At 47.7% G+C, this 19,676-nt stretch overlaps 1 protein-coding gene, 1 long non-coding RNA gene and 2 other non-coding genes across 10 annotated transcripts in view; 2 read left to right on the top strand and 2 right to left on the bottom strand.

Annotated features, from left to right (window-relative positions):
* Pik3c2b (phosphatidylinositol-4-phosphate 3-kinase catalytic subunit type 2 beta) overlaps positions 1-9,020 on the bottom strand; it is a 69,194-nt gene extending 60,174 nt beyond the window's left edge. For 3 of the 5 annotated variants that reach the window (XM_052736936.1, XM_052736939.1, XM_052736940.1), the window contains exons 1-2: positions 8,394-8,833; positions 6,994-7,201 (exon numbers count right to left, since the gene is read on the bottom strand). The gene's annotated coding sequence lies outside the window, so the exon portion shown is untranslated. Of the gene's footprint in view, positions 1-6,993; positions 7,202-8,393; positions 8,834-8,906 lie in introns of those variants that run through there. The other 2 variants (XM_052736938.1, XM_052736937.1) reach the window with 2 other exon arrangements.
* A 502-nt stretch (positions 9,021-9,522) lies between these two features.
* LOC128109688 (uncharacterized) lies at positions 9,523-13,852 on the top strand. Of its 3 annotated transcripts, none has more exons than XR_008217895.1 (3): positions 9,523-9,630; positions 9,996-10,245; positions 13,556-13,852. It is a non-coding gene; the product is annotated as an uncharacterized LOC128109688 (long non-coding RNA). The 3 variants fall into 3 exon arrangements; XR_008217894.1 differs by having other exon boundaries at positions 9,523-9,635; XR_008217896.1 differs by having other exon boundaries at positions 9,523-9,635; positions 9,996-10,609.
* Positions 13,853-15,720: 1,868 nt separating this feature from the next.
* Trnak-uuu (transfer RNA lysine (anticodon UUU)) lies at positions 15,721-15,793 on the top strand. The gene has a single exon. It is a non-coding gene; the product is annotated as a tRNA-Lys (tRNA).
* Positions 15,794-16,198: 405 nt separating this feature from the next.
* On the bottom strand, positions 16,199-16,271 carry Trnak-uuu (transfer RNA lysine (anticodon UUU)). Its single transcript has one exon. It is a non-coding gene; the product is annotated as a tRNA-Lys (tRNA).
* Between the last annotated feature and the right edge of the window lie 3,405 nt (positions 16,272-19,676).

Raw genomic sequence — 19,676 nt, 5'->3', positions numbered from 1 at the left:
CCCCCACATCTTTCCCATCCTATACATACTCTTTGTATCTCCTCCTACTCCATGCTTAGCCCACATCCTCCCCTGTTCACACTGTATACTGCCTCACAATCCCTGCACCCCCACACTTTTCAATCACTCTGCCTCTCCCTACTCCTTATATCTTCCTAAACCCCTACACCTCCACTTCCTGTATCCACATCTGCACACCCTCCATCTCCCTCCCTCCCTCATCAGCTTCCTAAGGAGAGATGGCTAGATTCTGAGGTCACATCCTTAGTATCACTGGCAAGAAGTCGTCGTCGAAGAAAAGTAGGTTAGCCCTGAAGAAAAAGACAGTCACCTGAAATTTAGGGGCAGCCCTGGCCCTTCCCATGCAGTGGCTAGCTTCTCTGTGCCCAAAGAGCCTGTCCCCAGAGGTCTCCAGGGCCTCTTGTAAGTGCCAGGAATGGCTAGTTATTTCCTGATTCAGGAAGGCTTGAGGAAACCACAGCATCAACACAGACAAGGAGAACACAGACATGAGAAAAGAAAGTGAACCAGTTTGCATCTTTCACTCAGAAAAAAGTCCCCATTAAAATAGACTACCACCAGGCATTAGATACTAACTTACACTGGGGTGTTAGAGGCCAAGGTGTGAGTCCCTCCAGGGCAATTTGCATTTAAAAAGCAGACTGAAGGAGAATGCCCAGCCCACCAGACCCTGGAAACCTTGGAGGGAGAGGGCTGATCACCCATCAGAGACTCCTAAGTCAGTCAACGACCCAAACTAGAGTGTTGACCAAGAACTCAACTGTATCCATTCTAATAGAGAATTGCATTTGGGGTGTAGAGCCCTAGGAGAATCTAAGAGAGAAGACATTCTGGAGATCCTTAGTGTCCCAGACCTCGGAGCCACAGGAAGGGAATGCTAACAGGAAGTACTAGGATTGGGGAGTAGGCAAGGCTGTGAGGGTACCAGACCTCAAGGGGGTACTGCCATGCTTCCCCATATCCACCTGGCTAACCTTGGACATGTGGGCAGTGATAGGTCAGCTTGTAACCAACCTTTCATCTGTAGTTACAGAGGGGTAGGGCCTGCCCAAGCCCTGTTTCCCATCCACACCTGAGTCAGGCCTCAAAGGCTAGCTACTACTGTCCTCCTACACGTGCACACATGCACACACTGTCTCCTTCTCTTTCCCTTCCCACCTACCACTCAAAATCCTTAGACACTCCCCACTTCCAATCTTGTTCTCAGCCTCCTCACACTCTGTACATATTGCCATAAACACTTGCTCAGTGCGAGCCTTGATGACCACTAAACAGGATCCACACCTTTGCCTGGTGTTCAAGAGACTGCTTCGAGTCTCTGCAGTAAGGTCATAAAGAGTTTCAAAGAAGAAAGTGATGGGCGGTGTGGGAGGGAGGTGTCGGGCAGTTTGGGGCTTCTTCATGTGTACGTGGCTTAACACCTTCCTGGCATCCAGTCACCCCCAATTTGCATCCAGTCACCCCCAATTTGCATAAGAAGGTTCCAAGGGAGAAAGAGCTTAAATCTACACTCAGTAAAAGGGTCACTCAGCAGAAGGGGGCCCATCTGGCTCACAGAGCACACTCACAAGCTCCTTCTTTATGGGACCATCACCCAGGGTCTCCCAAGATAAGCAGCAGCAGCAGCAGCAGCAGCAGCAGCAGCACAGGCCTTTCTCAGCGGGGATCAGCTGATAAGGCTTGCAGTTTAGGTGAGGGTACCCAGGCAGGGTGTGACCGAAGGCCAGGCACACTGGAGCAAGGAAATCCATGAGCCAGGGAAATATCTCACAACACATAAATGCCAGTGCGCTTTGTCAGCAGTGGAAGGAAGGAGGAAATTGGCCTTTTATTCCTCTGGTATTTTGTGCTGGGTATTGTCTTATTGATCTGTACAACGATCCTTAAATGTGGATATTATTATGCTTGTTTTACGGGTGAGGAAACTATAAAACAGGAAAGGGATTAAGCACTCTGCCCAAGGTCACACAACCAGGAAATGATAGGATCAAGAGTTAAATTGAAACTCGTGTGAACCCAAAATTCCTCATCCTCCCCACTTCTCCAACCAACAGGGGAAATGGGCTCACGTGGAAACCCAGGCTCACCGCATTGGACCAAAGGCTCACACTAATGTTGGCAGTCATTCTGGAACATGCCCCCATGCTCTCCCTCTACACCACCAGAATACCTTCACTTGATCAGGCCACTCAAAAAAGGCCCAAACCAGGCATGTTGACACACACCTGTAAATCTCAACCCTGGAGAGGGAGAGGCAGGCGTATGAGGCCAGCCTGTACTGTGTAAGATCCTCTCTCAAAACCAAAACAAACAACAACCACCACCAAGACCAGGTACCCTCTGTTCAACATTCAGATCCTCCCCACAAAGCAAATAAACCAGACCAGGACTGGGCAGGGCAGGCCTGGAACCCCAGCCAGCACTGAGGAGCTTGAGGCAAGGGGGTCAGGAGTTTCAGGCCAGCCTCAGCCACATGGTGCGTTCAAGGCGTCTGACTATATGAGACCCTGTCACAAAATAACCGAAAAAAATAAACAGACTAGAAAACAGGGGCTAGAGATGGCCCAGCGGTTAAGAGCACTTGGTGCCCTTGCCGTTCAGTTTCCAGCATCCATAGCTGACAACTGCCCATCACTCTAGCTGGGGGGCTCCAGTGCCTTCTTCCGGCCTCCACTGGCAGCGGCACACATGCGCACATATACACAGATGCAGAAATAGACAACTCTTCTTTAATTAAGAAAAGAAAACATTTGTCTCTTTCCTTATTTATCAGGCACTCAGGAAGTTTCCTTTAGAGTCCTAGGTCAGTTCCCTGTATGGCCCACCCCCAAACCATGACAGCTACTAAGCATTTTCCAAGACTTTAGATTGTCCTACCTACATGCTGCCACTCACTCCCATGGCCCCTCTTCGGGCACCCGCTCCCCCTCTGCAAGTGCCATCCCTTACTACAGAGCTTGAGCTCAGCTTCCCTCGTGGAAGCTGCTTTGTCTCTTTGGAACATCTCCTTACACACTTATACATGGCACTGTACTAGTGATTAGAATTTTAAAATAACTTTTATTCCTGTAGGTATTTACTGTTAAAGAGCATTTTCAGAGGTATTAGTCCACTAAACTGTTTCTGTTTGCGGGAAACATACTACTGCCTAGGCTAGCCTGGAAATCACTGTGTATCTCAAACTGTCCTTGAATGGGAGGCAATCCTGCTTCAGCCTCCCAAGCACTATGATTAAAGACATAATGTTTACTCAGATAATACTGTCCTTCTGGGTCTTTGATGGAGTTGAAGACTAGTTATAGTCGAGGTTTTCCTTAGTTATGACTGAAAGTAAGTTAGATGTAAAATTTTGGATTCACTAAGATAGGGTAGATAACACATTATTTTCTCTGAATATGCTAACTACACATGGGCAGAATATTGTGAATGCAATCCTTACTTGATAATCGTTATTGTATATAGTCTTACTATGTTTAAGTTAAAACCCTTTCATTTTTTAGACAAAAAGGAGGAAATGTGGTAGAATATTATCTTAAGGTGTGTTACTTTTGTTTATATTGCATTTGTTTAACTCTGTGAAGCTGTGTTACTGTGCCTGTCTAAAACACCTGATGGTCTAATAAAGAACTGAACGGCCAATAGCAAGGCAGGAGAAAGGATAGGCGGGGCTGGCAGTCAGAGAGAATAGATAGAAGGGGAAATCTGGGAAGAGGGACTGAAGAGGAGGAGGAGGACATCAGGGACCACCCAGCCACCCAGCTACACAGCAAGCCACAGAGAAAGAGTAAGCTTTACAGAAGTTAGAGAAAAGGAAAAGCCCAGAAGTAAAAGGCAGACGGGATAATTTAAGATAAGGAAAGCTGGCTAGAAACTAAGCCAAGCTAAGGCCCGGCATTCATAATTAAGAATAAGCCTCCATGTGTGATTTAGTTGGGAGCTGGGTGGCGGGCCCCCCAAAAAGGAGTAAAAACCCCCAACAACAACCGAAGCCAGGGCTGGAGAGCTGGCTCAGTGGGTGACAGTGCTGGCTGCTCTTGCAGAGGACCCGGGTTCAATTCCCAGCACCACATGGTGACACACAACCATCTATAACTCTAGTTCCAGGAGATCTGATGCCTTCATCTGACCTCCACAGGCACGTAGTGCACTTACATATATGCATTCATACACATAAAAGCAAACAAAAATTAAATAAAGACACGGGCAAGCATACCTGACTTAGGCATGTTTCCTAATATTGCTAACTAATCTTGCTAGGTCTGGTCTTTTCCTGTAAAGGGGAACAGTTTCATTACCAGCCACCTCCCCCATTTCCTCTGAGGTAACACAGGGAGAGGATGCTGAGACGATGGTGAGAACCACAGATGGGGGAGACATTAGGTGTCATCGTTAATCATGTGCTCCCACTTTTCTGTGGACTTGAACTTTTGCCCAAGGCCATCCCTTTTTTTTCCCCCTTCTTTGTGGGGTCCAAAGCACAGCTAAGAAAAATCCTTGGGCCAGTGTAGTGGCACATACCTTTAATCCCAGCACTAGGGAGGCAGGGCCAGGGAGATCAAGGCCAGGCTAGGTTACATAGTGAGTTTGAAGTCAGCCTGAGCTATAGAGTGAATCCCTGTATCAAATAAATAAAAACAAAAACCAAAAAGTGTTCTGTGGGGACAGCAATACTTAGTAAGGGGATGGATGGGAAGGCACAGGACAGGGAGAGAAGCAATGTTTCAAAGAAGGTATAGTGAGGAGAGGAAGGGATGCAGGTACAGTGAGAGGATATATTTCCAAAGAGGCAAGTGATCTTTGACTTCTCTTTGAAATGAGATACTGCATGAGGCTTCCTCTAGGGAGTTCTCAGGAAGAAGGAATAGCAGCTACGTTCTGAGTCTGCTTAACCAGGGCAAGTAAATTCCATTCCCTGTGTTCTGAGGGGAATTTCCCAACAAGGAAACCAGTGATGGGGTTGGCTAAAGAGCTAGCTGGAAGAGCAGAAGAGCAGGTTCTGTCCTGAGCCCTGGAGCCAGCATCAAGTTCCAGGGCAGCTAGCAAAACTGTGACCTTGAAGCCACTTCTCAAGGAGGTTATCTTCAAGGTCTTCTCAGTTCTAACACTTTTTTTGCCTGATCAGAAGAAATAAGAAATCATGCATCACATTTATTTTGGAAAACCAGACACCAGGGGCTGGGGAGATGGCTCAGTGGGGTGGGGGTGGGGGATGAGCGCTTGCTGCACTATCCTGGGAGCTAAGCTGAGACCTCAGGTAATGCACTGGTGCTGGGCAATGGGGAGCAGAAACAGGAGGATCTCCAGGAGGAGCTAGCTCGGAGTTTACTCATGGGCAAAGAGACCCAGGCTTAAACAAGGTGAAAGGCAGGACTGATACCTGAAGGTTGTCTTCTGACCTCCACATGCATGCTATGGCATACGTACAGCCACACAGACACACAGACACACAGACACACACACACACACACAGACACACACACAGAGAGAGAGAGAGAGAGAGAGAGAGAGAGAGAGAGAGAGAGAGAGAGAGAGAGAAATACCAAACAAATCCAATTCGAATATACTAAAACAAGAAAGCCATCCTAATTTTCCCAGAGCCTCCGAAGCCCAGAACTACTACCAGAGTTGCCCAGAAGATGACAAAATAATTCGGTCTGGTTATCCTGACGGCGGAAGCAGTGAGGTGGGAGCCCAAGGAATTCTCACACTCATGTTTCCACTTCCTAACAACAGGGAACTACAGAGGCGCTCAGCAGAGCGGGGGCTGGGTGTGGGAAGCATCTTCCTGAGCCCCTGTCCTTGACCAGCTTTTTACCTGAGGTGGCTCCAGTCTGGTGCCATCTTTTGGGCATTTGGGGGAATCTATAACAAATGCATCCTGCATTCCTGCTGCCCGCCTGTTCTCTGTCTCTCGCAGTGACACTGAGCTCTGAGCACGGGATACGGGAGTCTTCCTATCCCACCTCTGTCGTGTATTGGCTGGCTGACACCAGTCAGTGTTAGCAGCTAGTATGGGTTTGTTTTTTCGCCAGGTCAGCATTGCCCTGTCTGCAGGCAGCAGGCAGCCTTTGGAAAGTCTTTCTCCCAATCCCCTCCCTACAAATACGAAACAGTCTTTCTCTCCCAGTCCCCATCTGTCAGCTCTATTTAAAGAGGAACACACAAGGAATAGTATTTATATTATCGCGCCATGCTTCCCTTCCTCAAAAAGGAAAGGTTCTGGAATGTTCCCTACTCCATATTCCCCTCAACCTACTCCATCTACACCCCTGACTGTTCTTCCTCTCTTAGGATAGATGCTGTAACCAACACTGTGGGGTCCTTTGAAGTCTTCTGACGGCTTTTGCACGCATAATTTCGTATGGGTAAGCAACGCATTTAAAACAATCCTATGAGTCACAGACACTTTTCCTACCATTTCACAAATATGACATTGAAATCAAATTCACAAATTGTCCATGTTCACACGTCTAGAAAGTAAGTCTCACCAGGACTCACTCAAAGCCAGGCCTCATGATCACTTCTCTACCATTCCTCATTGTGTGGACCAAGTGTACATCCCGGAAGTATGAGGAACTTGAAGTTTGTGATGAGTCACAACACCCCTAAACAAACAGACACTCCTCCATTTTTCTCTCCTATAGCCCCAGCAGTCACACAACACCTGTAAAATGCAGGGACAGGGCTCCACAAGAGACCTAAAGGCCCACAAGGGTGTGGAGTTTTTGTAAGAGCACAATTAGGTCATGGAGGGGGGGAGCAGACATTCCAGACCACCAGGCAAATCCAAAGGAACACCCCAGAAAAATACCCAGGGCCCCAAATAAACTAGTTGACCATCCCTTACCCAGTGTTCCAGTGGAAAGGCAAACCGATAGGCTGCTAGGCCTGGGAGCTCGATCAGGTTCAGACGTACACACCCATGCCCTCAGCAGTCAGCTCTGAACTACAGAAGCCAAACCTTGAGCTTACCCAAAAGCCAAAGGAGAAGCAGCCACAGCCCGGGTCCAGGGCTCTCGCTCAAAGCCACTGTCTCCTCAGACGCTGGCCTTCAGACAGGGCTATAAAATGGGCCTCAACTTAATTTTTCCGCGGACGTGGTCCCGAATGGGATTGCCAGGCTCCAGAGGAGCTGCAGTTCCTCGGCTCACTGACAGTCCTCTAGGAGCTACAGCGAGGGCTGGAGACAGAGGGAATATTTGTGGGTCAGGGTGGCCACTCCTGGACCATTTCTCTCCTGAATATCTATCTTTCCAAGGCCTAAGGGAAGCAAATAGAGTAAGTTTTCATTCAGGACTGTTTCGGGGCTGGAATTCCGTGCAAATTGCTTACATCTGCTTGGCCATTCCAGAACAAGCAGGTAGTTTAGAGAAAGGAGAGGCAGTGTGAGCTCACTTCTGGTAGCCCAGGTAGCCTGCTAAAGAATCTCAGGCCTGCTGGGGCTCCTCATCAGTCCAGACTGCAGAACTCTCTGACCAAGTTAAATAAAAGAATACCAGGGCCGCCAGAGATAACAGGACTTCCACCCTAAGCATGCCGGGTGGGCTGGGACAGGGCAACCACAAAGATCCCAAAAGGGAGGTGAGATGTACCGCCAGGTTGCCCTGAAGGAGCAAGAGCAATGGCAGATTCCCCACGCACTTCAACCTCAGCCAACAAGGGTGTATGCACTAACCTCATATATTTGGTAACCTCCTTCCACATCCCAGGAGCCTGCCAAGGCCCTGGACTCCCCACCCCACCCCAGCTTGGCAGCCTTGCCGGGGCTTCCAGCTTCTATCACACCACAACACCAAAGCTGCTGCTGTATGGAGCTGAAAAAATGAGGCACACGTACGGCCCCGAAGAGGAGCTCCTTTCTAGAGGGGCTGGGGACTCGGGCCTGAGGGTCCCAGTCTCTCCTGCAAGCTTTCAGTCTCTTTGCTGCTGCAGTATCCTTATAAGGCCAATCCTACCCTCCTCCTGGCCGAAAAATGTACACAGTCCCAAGGGTGGACTCTGACTTCTCACCCGCTGCACAGGAAGCACCACTCCCATCACCCCCACTCCAGGACAGGTTTTGCTCTTAAGCAAACTAATAAACAAATCGACTCCAAAGCGGTCCCCTGGCTCAGCTCGCCCTGCAGCTGCACCCGAGAAGTGTGTTCCGGGGGAGGCGGCGGGTGACTGCCCGCGAGGCCGCGAGTCGCTGGCGCGCCATGGGGTGGGGGCGAGCAACCTGCCGGGCGCCGGGGACCCGGCTGGGCTCTCGGCGCTTCCATTGTTGCCCCTGGCGCTGGTGCTTCGGAACCAGAGCCCTGCCCTCGCCGCCCCGGCCAGCAGGGCGCTCTGCAACCCCCGGGGCGGTGCTCGCCGCCGAGTGCTCGTCCTACCTGCGCTGGCCGCGGGTTCCGCCGCGACACCCTGACTGTCGTAGCTGGGCGACTTGGGCTCCCACGCCCCAGCTCGCTCTGAGGCTCCAGGAGGCGCCGGCCCCCCGCGTGATGTTCAGTGCCGCCCGCTCCCCTCGCCCACCCCACGGGCCGGCTCTGGGGTCCCCGCTGCCGGGGATGCACAAGGCAATCGACGGGTGTGGGGGGCCGGTGCGGGGCCCGGTGCTGTCTGCCGGGAGCGTGCACGAGCTCGCAGTCAGGCGGCCCCGGGTGAGACAATAGCGCGAGCGGCGGGCGAGCGGGGCGAAGCCATCTCCCGGACAGCCGGCGCACTGCACGGCGTGCGAGGCTCGCCGGCTCCTGCCAGGACCGCGCGGCCCAGGCCGCCGGCAGCAGCCGCAGCGCCGAATAGCCTCGTCGCCGGAGCCGGGAGGGCGGGGCGGCGGGAACCCGGGCCCCCTCCTTCCCTCCCTCCCTCCCTCCCTCCCTTCCTCCCGCCTCCCGCCTCCGCACCGTGCTCGGCGTCGGACCCCGGACCCCAGGGCCAGCAGTCCCACTCCCCGCTAGCAGATGGTCGTCGCTTTCCGGGCTGGAACCCTTGGCTCTGAGGTCAGGTGAAAGCAAGCCAGATCACCCTATTGGAAGGGACCCGGGGTGGGCGTTCAGTTACTGGTTTGAGGAATTTCTCTTCATAATTATGCATGCTAGGGATGCCCGAAAGAACTACCACCTTGATGGAGGAGGTGCAGGAGGGGAGGCTGTGTTGGCACTTTTCTCTCCCGTTTGCCCAAGGGCGGTCTTGCAACCTGAGGGGGGGAGGAGAAGCAGAGGAGCCTCCAAACCAATTAAGATAGGAAGAAAACTTTGAAACTGTTATTTTCTCTGAGCACCTCCCTTAAAGCACCTGTGTCAAGCATTTTACTAAAGGCTCCACCCAGTCAGTACGGGCCAGCTCCACGTTTGCATCTGGTCTGCAAAATAACTCCGGATCTCCAAGTACCCTTTCCTCAATCATAGATCTTGTTCTCTGCTATCTTCTTTTCTTGCTTTATTTTTTTCCCCCAGTCATATTGTGAAGATATGGTTCTCAGCCTTCCTTCTCTTGAATCCCCTTCAAGCGTTGGGGAATCTGAGGTCCGATGCCCATGCCCTCCAGCCAAAGCTCCCATGGAATCAGCTGCCAAGCATCCCCTGCCTTGCCTCAAGGAAATACTTAAGACTTCTAACCTGCTGAGCTGTATGGTCAGGCTTTTTTTTTGGGGGGGGGGGGGCGGGAGGCGGTTGTTTTTGAGACAAGGTGTGATGTGGCCCAACTAGCTTCAAACTCGATCTAAGGGTGGCCTTGAACTCCGGATCCTCCCGCCCAGCACCTCTCAAGTGCTGAGATTATTGCCATGGCACATCACACTCGGCTGGCTCTTGGTGTGGTTGGCAGTAGTGGGGATTGGACATAGGATGTCATGCCCTAGTCCTAGCTCTGTATGCTCTAAAATCCACTTAACTGGGTGGGGTGTGGGGTGTGATTTGTTATGGTAGCAATAGTAAATACTATGTTTAGTAATAGGTATTTATTTTAATAATTTAATTCATTAAATTTTATAGAGTGAAGACAGTGGTCCCCAGGAGAAGCTTCTCTACAGGGCCTCCATACACACGCTTTCATTTTTTTTTTTCTTTTCATTTGAGACAAGGTCCCTCGATGGCCCACATTGAAACTAGCTGGCCAGGGAACTCAGGGGAATTCCCTTGTCTTCTCCCATCTTGCCATCTCTGTGATTACGAGAGAACCACAATGCTGGGTATTTTTATTGGAGATACTGGAGATCTGAATTCAGGTCCTCATGCTTTCGAGGTAAGCTCTTTACCAGCTGAGCTATGTCCTGGGTTCTCTTGTCCTCCACTCTCCTCTACCTACCCTCTCTCTTTTAGGGGGAGGGCAACTTGCTTGTTTTTGTTGAAAGAGTGGGTCTCACTATAGTCAGATCTGGCCTCAAACTCCCAATCCTCCAGCCACTGCCTCCTGAGTGCAGGGACTCCAGGCCTGCACCACCGCACTTGGTTCCATTGGAGACTTCTTGAAATGTCTTTTTTTCTTTTTCCTTTTTTTTCCCCTCCTTGAGACGGGGTTTCTCTGTGTAACCGCCCCAGCTGTCCTGGAACTCACTTTGTAGACCAGGCTGGACTTGAACTCTGCCTCCCCGATGCTAGAGTTAAAGGTGTGTGCCACCACGCCCAGCATGAAACATCTTTCATTATTCTCTGTGTTTGGGTGTTTTGTTGCGTGTATGTTTGTGTACTGCATGCATTCTTGGTGCCTGTAAAGGCCAGAGGAGGGGGATGGATCTCCTAGAACTGGAGTTTCAGTGGGCTGTAAGTCACCTTGTGGGTACTGAGAATCAAACCCAGGGCCTCTGGAAGAGCAGCCCATGTTCTGAACTGTGGAGCCATCTATCTGAGAGCCCCTTAGTCTTTCCTATAACCAGCAACTTCTTCATGCCTTGTAAATGACTTCAGGTCCTAATAATAAACAGTGGGTTTAGAAGGCTAGCGTGGGCCAGACATGCCATTAATCCCAGCACTCGGGAGGCAGAGGCAGGTGGATCTCTGTGAGTATGAGGCCAGCCTGGTCTACAAAGCAAGTTTCAGGACAGCCACAGTTGTTACACAAAGAAACCCTGTCTTGAAAAACAAAAAAATACAAAACAAAACAAAATTTAGAAGGCTAGATGCTAATATCAGAAACACAGGAGAGGCCAGAGGCCCACATCTGTAATCTCAGCCTCAGGAGACAGAGGCAGGGGGATTGCTGTACCTTTGAGCTCAGCAGATCAACCCAGGCCAGCTTTCTCATTGCATCACTATTGGTGACACCACATCCCCACCTTAAGGGCCCATCAATAAATGTGTGTGTAAGGAAAATGTGACCCTTGTCTACTGCGGAATACCATCCAGCCTTAAGAACGAAGGAAACTCATTTGCATCTGCACTGATGAACGGGGAGGATATCACACTCCGGAGATTAAGTCAGATGCAGAAAGACAAACACCGTATGAATTCACTTATGTGGAATTCCAGAAGTCAGACAGTCAGAAGTGGAGACCAGACTGGCCATGGCCTGGGGCCAAGGGTGGCGATGGTAGGGAATGAGGGGTTATTACTCAGAGGAAAAAGATTTTCAGTTACACATCTGGGGGAATCTAATGTACAGCAGAATGACTATAGTTAATAGTGCTACAATGCACTCACATGCACCACCGTTAAAAGAATTAGTGGGAACTGGGCACACCTGTAATGCTAGCCCTCCAGAGGCTGAGGTAGGGAATTGTGAGTTTGAGGCCATCCTGGGCTGCAGAGTGAGACCCTGTCTCAAAAACAAAACAAAAGAGCAGCAGCCTGAAAATTATTAGTAAGTGAAATTAAGCTCATGACAACTCTAACAGCCCCCGCTGGGCCTGACATCACTTGTGCGTAATCTCTGCAGTCCAGAGGGGAGGACGGAGGATGACGAGCCCCAGGCCAGACTGGGATAGATGAGACCCTGTCTCAAAAATAATACTAATAAACAAGGGATAGAGAGCTGGCCCAGCCGTTAGAGCACTTGCTGCTCTCAGAGGCCCTGGGCCCACATCAGGCAGCACATAACTATCTGTAACTCCGGTTCCAGGGTTTCAAAACCTCCTCTGGCCTCCTCGGGCATGTTCTCCACTTGGTGCAGAGACATACAGGTACCCATACACATACATTTAAAAATAAAATAAACTTAAAAAGGAATGGGAAGCTCCGCGCACAGAAACTCCACGCACAGAATCTGCGCGTTTAGCCTGCCCTCTAGTGGAAACGTGAAATCCGACAGTCACTGTGTGGAACAGCTTCAGGAAGCACCCAGGAAGGTGTGTGCCAGGCAAGATCTGAGACGGCACCTGGGATGGTGTTGTCACACAACAGATGTGAAGCAGAGCCATTTCCTGCTACCCCCGCTGGGCCCTCCAGTTTGAACGAGCCAAACTTCTAATAAAATAAAAGTGTCCTCCTTAGCCTGCTCCAAGCCTGGCCACCTCTCTCTACCTCCCTTCTGCCAATAGTCGGTACAACGTGTGCTCTTCAAGTTCCTTTCAGATTTGCCGTGTTCCTCCCTGCTACCTTGCTTAGTTTTGGCAATAGGAGATATTCAGTAAGCAGTTTACTGACTGGCCAATCCCATTTTGTCAGTTAAACTTGAAACTTCTGGCTTTATCCTCCAGCAGTGAGGAGGCCTTTGGGTAGGAAAAACCATGAAAGTCTCTTTATTCTTGTTCCTCTCAGGCAGCCTGGACAGATACCATGTCCCTTCCTTCAAAATATGGCACACAAGGTGTAGTGTTCCACAGCTTTAATCCTAGCCCTCCGGGGGCGGAAGCAGGCAGATTTCTGTGAGTTTGAGGCCGCTCGGGTCTATATAGTAAGTTCCAGGCCACCCAGAGCTACAAAAATTCAGAGGTGTGATTCATCCCCACACCGCATGCCTAGAGACAGAGCAAAGCAAGGAACATTTTTCTTGCTTGATATACATCTGACTTGCTCAAGAAATATATCCAAGTCATTAATGAACGAATGCCTGTTTGGCTCTTTATGATTTCTTCCATCTGACTGGCAACTGCTTCAGCTCCACTCTGATAATGTGGTTTTCTTATAAAAGGGCCAGGGTTAGAGTTTTCAGCAAGTCCTACTCCATTGCACCTCAGCTCCTGTATCTATTGCTGTGTGCATTTCTTCAAAGCTGTATTTCCTTCCATGTATGGTGTCTGTGTGTTTGCCCATGTGTCTGTATCCACCAGGTGCATGCAGGAGCCCCGAGGAGAACAGAAGAGGGTGTGGGATCCCCTAGAACTGGAGTTGCAGGCAGTTGTGAGCTGCCACGTGGGGTCCTATGCAAGAACTGACATACTCATGACCACTGAGCTGTCTTCTCAGCCCTTACTGCCTGTGTTTAGTTCTTTATGCTGATCGTGTCTGCTTCTAGGCTCATCTTTCCTAGGCTGCTGCTGGCTCCATGTCTGTCCTATTTACTTCCTACTTCATAGGGAGTACAGCACCTGAACACAACAGTTTATCAGTAAACCTTGGTTGAGTTCAATCATTTCTTGTGCATTCATTTTTTTTCTTTTTCTTTTTTTTTTTTTCAGAGCTGAGGACGGAACCCAGGGCCTTGCGCTTGCTAGGCAAGCACTCTACCACTGAGCTAAATCCCCAACCCCTAATTTTTTTCTTAATTACAAGTTTTTGTGTGTATTTGTGTGGGGGGGTGCATGCATACCAGTGTGAGGGAGTCTGTTCTCCCTCATGTTATCAGGCTCATCGACAAGTACCTTTTACCTGCTCCACCATTAACCAGCCATCCTTGTACATTTTGAGCTTCTTACTTCAGACTTAATTTGCAATGGAAAATATAACAGAATAATAAATGAAAGTTTGGATTTGGAGGGTGTGCTGGCTAGTTATACATCAACTTGACACAAACTAGAGTGAACTGGGAAAAGAAAACCTCAGCTGAGAAAATGCTTTCACTGGATTAGCCTGTGGAGCATTTTCTTGATTGGTGATCCGGTGAGAAGGCGTAGCTCACTGTGGGCGGTGCCACCCGGGGCAAGTGGTCCTGGGTGCTGTAAGAAAGCAGACTGAGACCGGTCAGTGTTGGCGCATGTTTTTAATCCCCGCCCTTGGGAGGCAGAGGCAGGCAGATCTCTGAGTTCGAGACCAGCCTGGTCTACAGAGTCAGTTCCAGGATGGCCAAGGGGTATACAGAAAAACCCTGTCTCAGAAAACAAAACAAAACAAAACAAAAACAAAAAAAAAAAAAAGCAGGCTGAGCAAGTCAGTAAGGAACAATCCTCCATGGTCTCTGCATCAGCTCCTGCCCTGCCTGAGTTCCTGTCTTGACTCCCCCAGTGATGGACTGTGATATGGAACTGGAAGCTGGTACAAATCTTTCCAAGTTGTGTGTGGACACGGCGTTTAACATAGCAATGAAAACCTAACTACGGCAGAAGGGGGGTCTTAGAGGTCACCTGACTAATAGAGGTCACCTGACTAACCCCCCTAGTGTATGTACAGACCCAGGTCTATTTAGGATCCCACAGCTGGCTGGTCACTATTCTTAAAGAACCACACAGTCCTAGGAAAGGAAATTTTCTCCTACCGAGGCTGAGCTCTGTTGCTGTTGTTTGTGTTTGGGAGCTTTAAGTACTGAGAAACAAAGATGAACTCCCTTCTCAGTGTTTGACATTTCATAGCTCTGTTCCACAACCCATGCACCAGATCCGGAAACTAATTACATTTTTAAGATGTATTTTATCTTTAATTATGTGCATATGTTTATGTCTCTGTAAGTGTGTGCCATGTGGGTGCCTGTGGGGTTCAGAAGGGCAAGTTGCTCCCTGTGTAGACCAGGCTGGGCTCCAACTCAGAGATCCTCCTACCTCTGCCTCCAGAATCCTGGGTTTAAGGTGTGCTCCACCATATCCAGTTGATTATTAACTTTTACTCTCAATACTACGGTTTGGTTCCCTTAGGTGTACAAATCTTGCTTCGGAAGAATTCATTTTGGGAGTCTGAAAGAAGAAGAAAAGAAAACCTCAATCAAAATGTAAAAAGTTTAAACTTTCAGTTTTTTTTTTTTTTTTTTTTTTTTTTTGGTTTTTCGAGACAGGGTTTCTCTGTGTAGCTTTGCACCTTTCCTGGAACTCACTCTGTAGCCCAGGCTGGCCTCGAACTCACAGAGATCCGCCTGGCTCTAAACTTTCTTTCTTATGATCTAGATTCAGAGCTGCCTTTTCATCCCCCTTTACTTCTATTTTCCTGAAATAGTAGACCCTCTGGTCAGCAAATCCAGCCTGTGTGTTAAGGAGTGTTTGATTGAACAGCTCCATCATTGGGAGAATGAAAGTATTATTTTTTCATCAATGGAAGAAATGGAATGTGGTTCAGAGGAATGAAATCAAGACTGATAGAAGAGAAAACGTGTAATAAAAAGATCATTAAATGCTGACATGGCAGTGTGCGCCTTGTTTGTCCACTTTTCTGTAATTAATTAGCATTTTTTAGAGAGTTTAGTAGATACTGGCAATTTATCAAACATCAAATATGAAAAGACTTTGGAAAACACATATATTAGGTAAATGGAAAAAAAATGTGAGAAAGTAAATACCGATTCAATACAATGAAAACATACTTGATAGCTAACTAAAACCTAAATTTAACTTGCGGGGGTGGGGGGTTGGAGATGAGGGGGTGGGAAGCAATGGGTTACCATTATATCAAGTAAATCGAAGAGAAAAGGAAACCATAGGGCGCCCGGATAGCTCAGTCGGTAGAGCATCAGACTTTTAATCTGAGGGTCCAGGGTTCAAGTCCCTGTTCGGGCGGCTGGAAATTTTGAGTCAAGTCATATTTAAATAGTTTCAGAACATCTTAAAGACGTTAATTCTTAAGAAAAGAGGTGACTTTCTAAATACAGTTAATGTATTTTTCATAGAATTAAGGGAAGGAAAAGTACTGGCAAAATTTCATCTTCCGCGCGTATGGAGGGCTGGGTACTGAGTGGGTGGGATCCTAAATCCTCACCAGAAAGAGTAACAGAAGACATAATTAGCTTGGGCTATTAATTTTGTACAACTTTAAGCGACCACTTTTCCTTCAGCTGCGGTTAGCAAGGTCTATAGGATAATGAATATTCTTTCAAGAAACGCGTTATCTTTCCTAGGAAGAGGCCACTTTCTCTTTCAACTGTATTCAACTGTATTTAGCAAAAACACAACGAAAAAGCCAAGCGCCCGAACAGGGACTTGAACCCTGGACCCTCAGATTAAAAGTCTGATGCTCTACCGACTGAGCTATCCGGGCTCTTGAGTAGCAGTGTTTCTACAGTGCTTTACATAAGAGTAAGGAACCTTGTGCAATTGTTCCCGTATTCTCGCGAGAGTAAAAGCAGTCCAAATTCTTCCAATTGTGTTTCTGACTCCTTCACACGGGATTCGTGCATTCCCTCGTTAGGGAGACTTTGATCTGTAAACTAATTACACTCGAAAGCTCTGTCTGCGGTTGTAGTTTGTACTTTGAAGCTCTATGTTGCCGTTGACACCAATGGCGACAAAAACCCTTGCAACAGGGTTGGAAAAAGGGAGTTTTCAGAGCGACTTCAAACATGCTGCTCTGAAGTATAAAATGGGGGGGAGAGGAGGGGTGCTGAGTTTATCCTGTGACTCTCCTGACCGTGTTCAATTTTCCACCCTCCACCACAGAAGTCACCAGCTGCGACCCCTGGGGCAGAAGCTGAGCTAAGCCAGAGAGGGAAAGCTCGCCACCGCCGCGGAGAGATGCCGTTTCTCTTCCTTTGCAACTGAGCACAGCTCTCTGCTGGGGAGCTGGCTCGAGAATGGGAGGGTCAGGGGCTTTTGGTGGCCGGTTTTGCTTTCCCTTAATTGCCTTCGTAATTGTCCTCAGAGTGATGGCTTTGCTCTAGCAACGCCACTCGAAGAAATGTACCTTTATAGCGATGGGGGCTGGAGGCATCGGGCTACATGGTAAGGCCTGCATGCTCCTTTTCCAGAGAACACTAGCTCTCAGCCACCGGCCGCCACACCCACCCACCTACCCACCCACCCATCCCTAAAACGGAAAAATAATAGAGATGTGTAAAAGATTTGACTACAGAAGAGATAGCATTTGATTGGAAACGATATAAATGGCTATGTAAATTATGATTCAATTTTAATATAGATTTTTTTTTTAATAGAATCTCAGTTAACCCAAGGCCTGGAACTCGCTTGAGGCCAGTTTGGGCTTAATGGTTAAGAATACTGCTCTTCCAGTGGCCAAGAGTTCAGTTCCCTGCCCCCATACCCGTGACTCACAATTACCTGTAACTCTAGCTCCAGGCAGATCTAATGCCTCACATCTCCCTAAGTACCTGCACTCATATGCACATACATCCAGACATATACACACATACATAATTTAAAATAATGAAAAACTCTTAATTACCTCTGGGCTGGAGAGATAGCCCAGTAGTTAAGGATACTGGTTGCTCTTCCAAGGACCTTGGTCAATTCCCAGCACCTACATGGTAGTGTATAACTGTAACTCCATTCCAAGAGTATCTAATGCCCTCTTTTGGCCTCTGCTGGCACCAGACACGTGGTGTACAGACACACATTCATCCCCACACACAAAAGTAAATTAAAAATACTTTTTTTAAAAAAGGCTTCAATGGTTATGCCAAATAGGAATATTAAGAGCTGTAGATTCATGTGCAGTTTATACATTCAGTAATGGAGCCATAACAATTATTTTCCACGTTGAAAAACTAAAATTGAATTGCTATGCAGCAACATGCACAAAATCATTTCTAAGGGCTGGAGAGATGGCTCAGTGGTTATGAATACTGACTGCTCTTTCAGAGGACCAGGATTCAGTTCCCACCGCCTATATGGGAGCTCACAGCTGTCTGTAATTCCAGGATCCAACACCCTCACACAGACATACATGTAGGCAAAACACCAATGCACATAAAAAAAATCAATTCTAAACAGGTTTGTTATGGAATGTTATTTTAAGATGTGTTGCATTTGTTATGCTGTGAAATCTTTGAGAGTTTTAGAAGAAAACATACCAGCACATGTTTCTTATCTAAAGACAGAGAAAAGTCTCTTAAATAATACATAAATAACTGAAAATATAAGGGAAATAGTATTAAATTTTACAAAATTTAATATATGTTCATTAAAAAAAAAACCTTTAAATTGGTCATAGTGTAACACACCTGTAATCCCATCCCCTGGGAGGTAGTGAGTTTGAGGCCAGTTTAAGCTACTTGAGTTCCTGTCACAAAAATAAATAAATAAATAAAACCGAAAACCAAACCAAACCAACAAAATACTTCTGTTTATTAAAAGACAAACTGTAAAAAGTGAAAACAAGCTCTGGAAGGGTAATCATAGTACACATATCCAAGGGTTAGGAGCCCCATTATCTGAGGCATTCCTACAAATTAATAAGGAAAGCCAAAAAGAAAAAAAAAATGGGCAAAGGTTAGGAGTGGGAAGTTCTTAGATGACAGCCATGGATCAGTAAATGTGGAAAAACTCATGCCACTTGTTAGCTGGACTGCGCGAATCCGTCTTGTGACTGCAGCTGCTCTCCTGCAGGCTCCTGCTAGTGCGAAGACTGCAGAGAGGCTGTGTGAAGTGGGTCCAGGGGCTGCACCTGCAAAGAGGCCTCCAACGAATGCAGCTGCTCTGCATGATGTGGGGACCGCCTCATAACCGAGCGTAAACAAACGTTGTCGACAAACTTGGGTTTTGTTTTTACCCTGACCCATTTTCAGCACTGCTTTCCCAACTGCAACTGATAAGTTACTGACTTTAAAAAAAAAAGAAGCCGGGCGGTGGTGGCGTACGCCTTTAATCCCAGCACTCGGGAGGCAGAGCCAGGCGGATCTCTATGAGTTCGAGGCCAGCCTGGGCTACCAAGTGAGTTCCAGGAAAGGCGCAAAGCTACACAGAGAAACCCTGTCTCGAAAAACCAAAAAAAAAAAAAAAAAAAGAAGAAAAGAAAAGAAAAAGAACATTCAGCCTTACTAAACAAATCACTGTGAGTAATCGTTTCACATATGTCTGGTTTTTGTGTAATCTGCAAAGGCTAATGATGGGCAAAGACATGGAGCAACAGAACCCTTATGTCCTTGTATAATTAACCCTATAATTACTTTGCAGAACACCCTGGCATTATCTATTGAGCTACACAGTATTGTCTGTGGCCTAATAATTTTCCCTAGAGCTATATATAAGGAGACAAGCACCACAAGGTCAATACAGCACTGTTTGTAACGAGCAATAGGAAAGGTTTTTACTTATTTATTGTAATGCTGGAAATTCTATCAAGGATGCAGTACATGCTAGTTGAGTCTCTACCACTGAGCTATAATTTCAACCCTTACATGTTTATGAAGAGAGGGAAAAAAAATTTAAAATGGAATGCAGCTGGGTCTGGAAGCCCATGACTCCAGTCTGAGCTAGTAGGGAGGCTGAGACAGGAACTCCCAAGCTCATGAACAGCCGGAATAACGCTGGGGAATTATCTCAAAATATTCACAATATTAATGTTAGGTGCTGCATCGTGTCCCCTGCACATTCCTGTTGATGTCCTCACCTCCAGCATCTTACGATGTCACTGTACAATGCCTTTAACAGAGTGATTACTGGAAATTGAGGGCATAGAGGTGGGCCCTGATCTGACTAAAGGAGATAA

This window comes from Peromyscus californicus, unplaced genomic scaffold (genome assembly GCF_007827085.1).
Source record: "Peromyscus californicus insignis strain IS unplaced genomic scaffold, ASM782708v3 Scaffold_14__1_contigs__length_90479793_seg_2, whole genome shotgun sequence".
Taxonomy (NCBI): Eukaryota; Metazoa; Chordata; class Mammalia; order Rodentia; family Cricetidae; genus Peromyscus; species Peromyscus californicus.
This window is presented reverse-complemented; position numbering and strand designations above follow the sequence as displayed.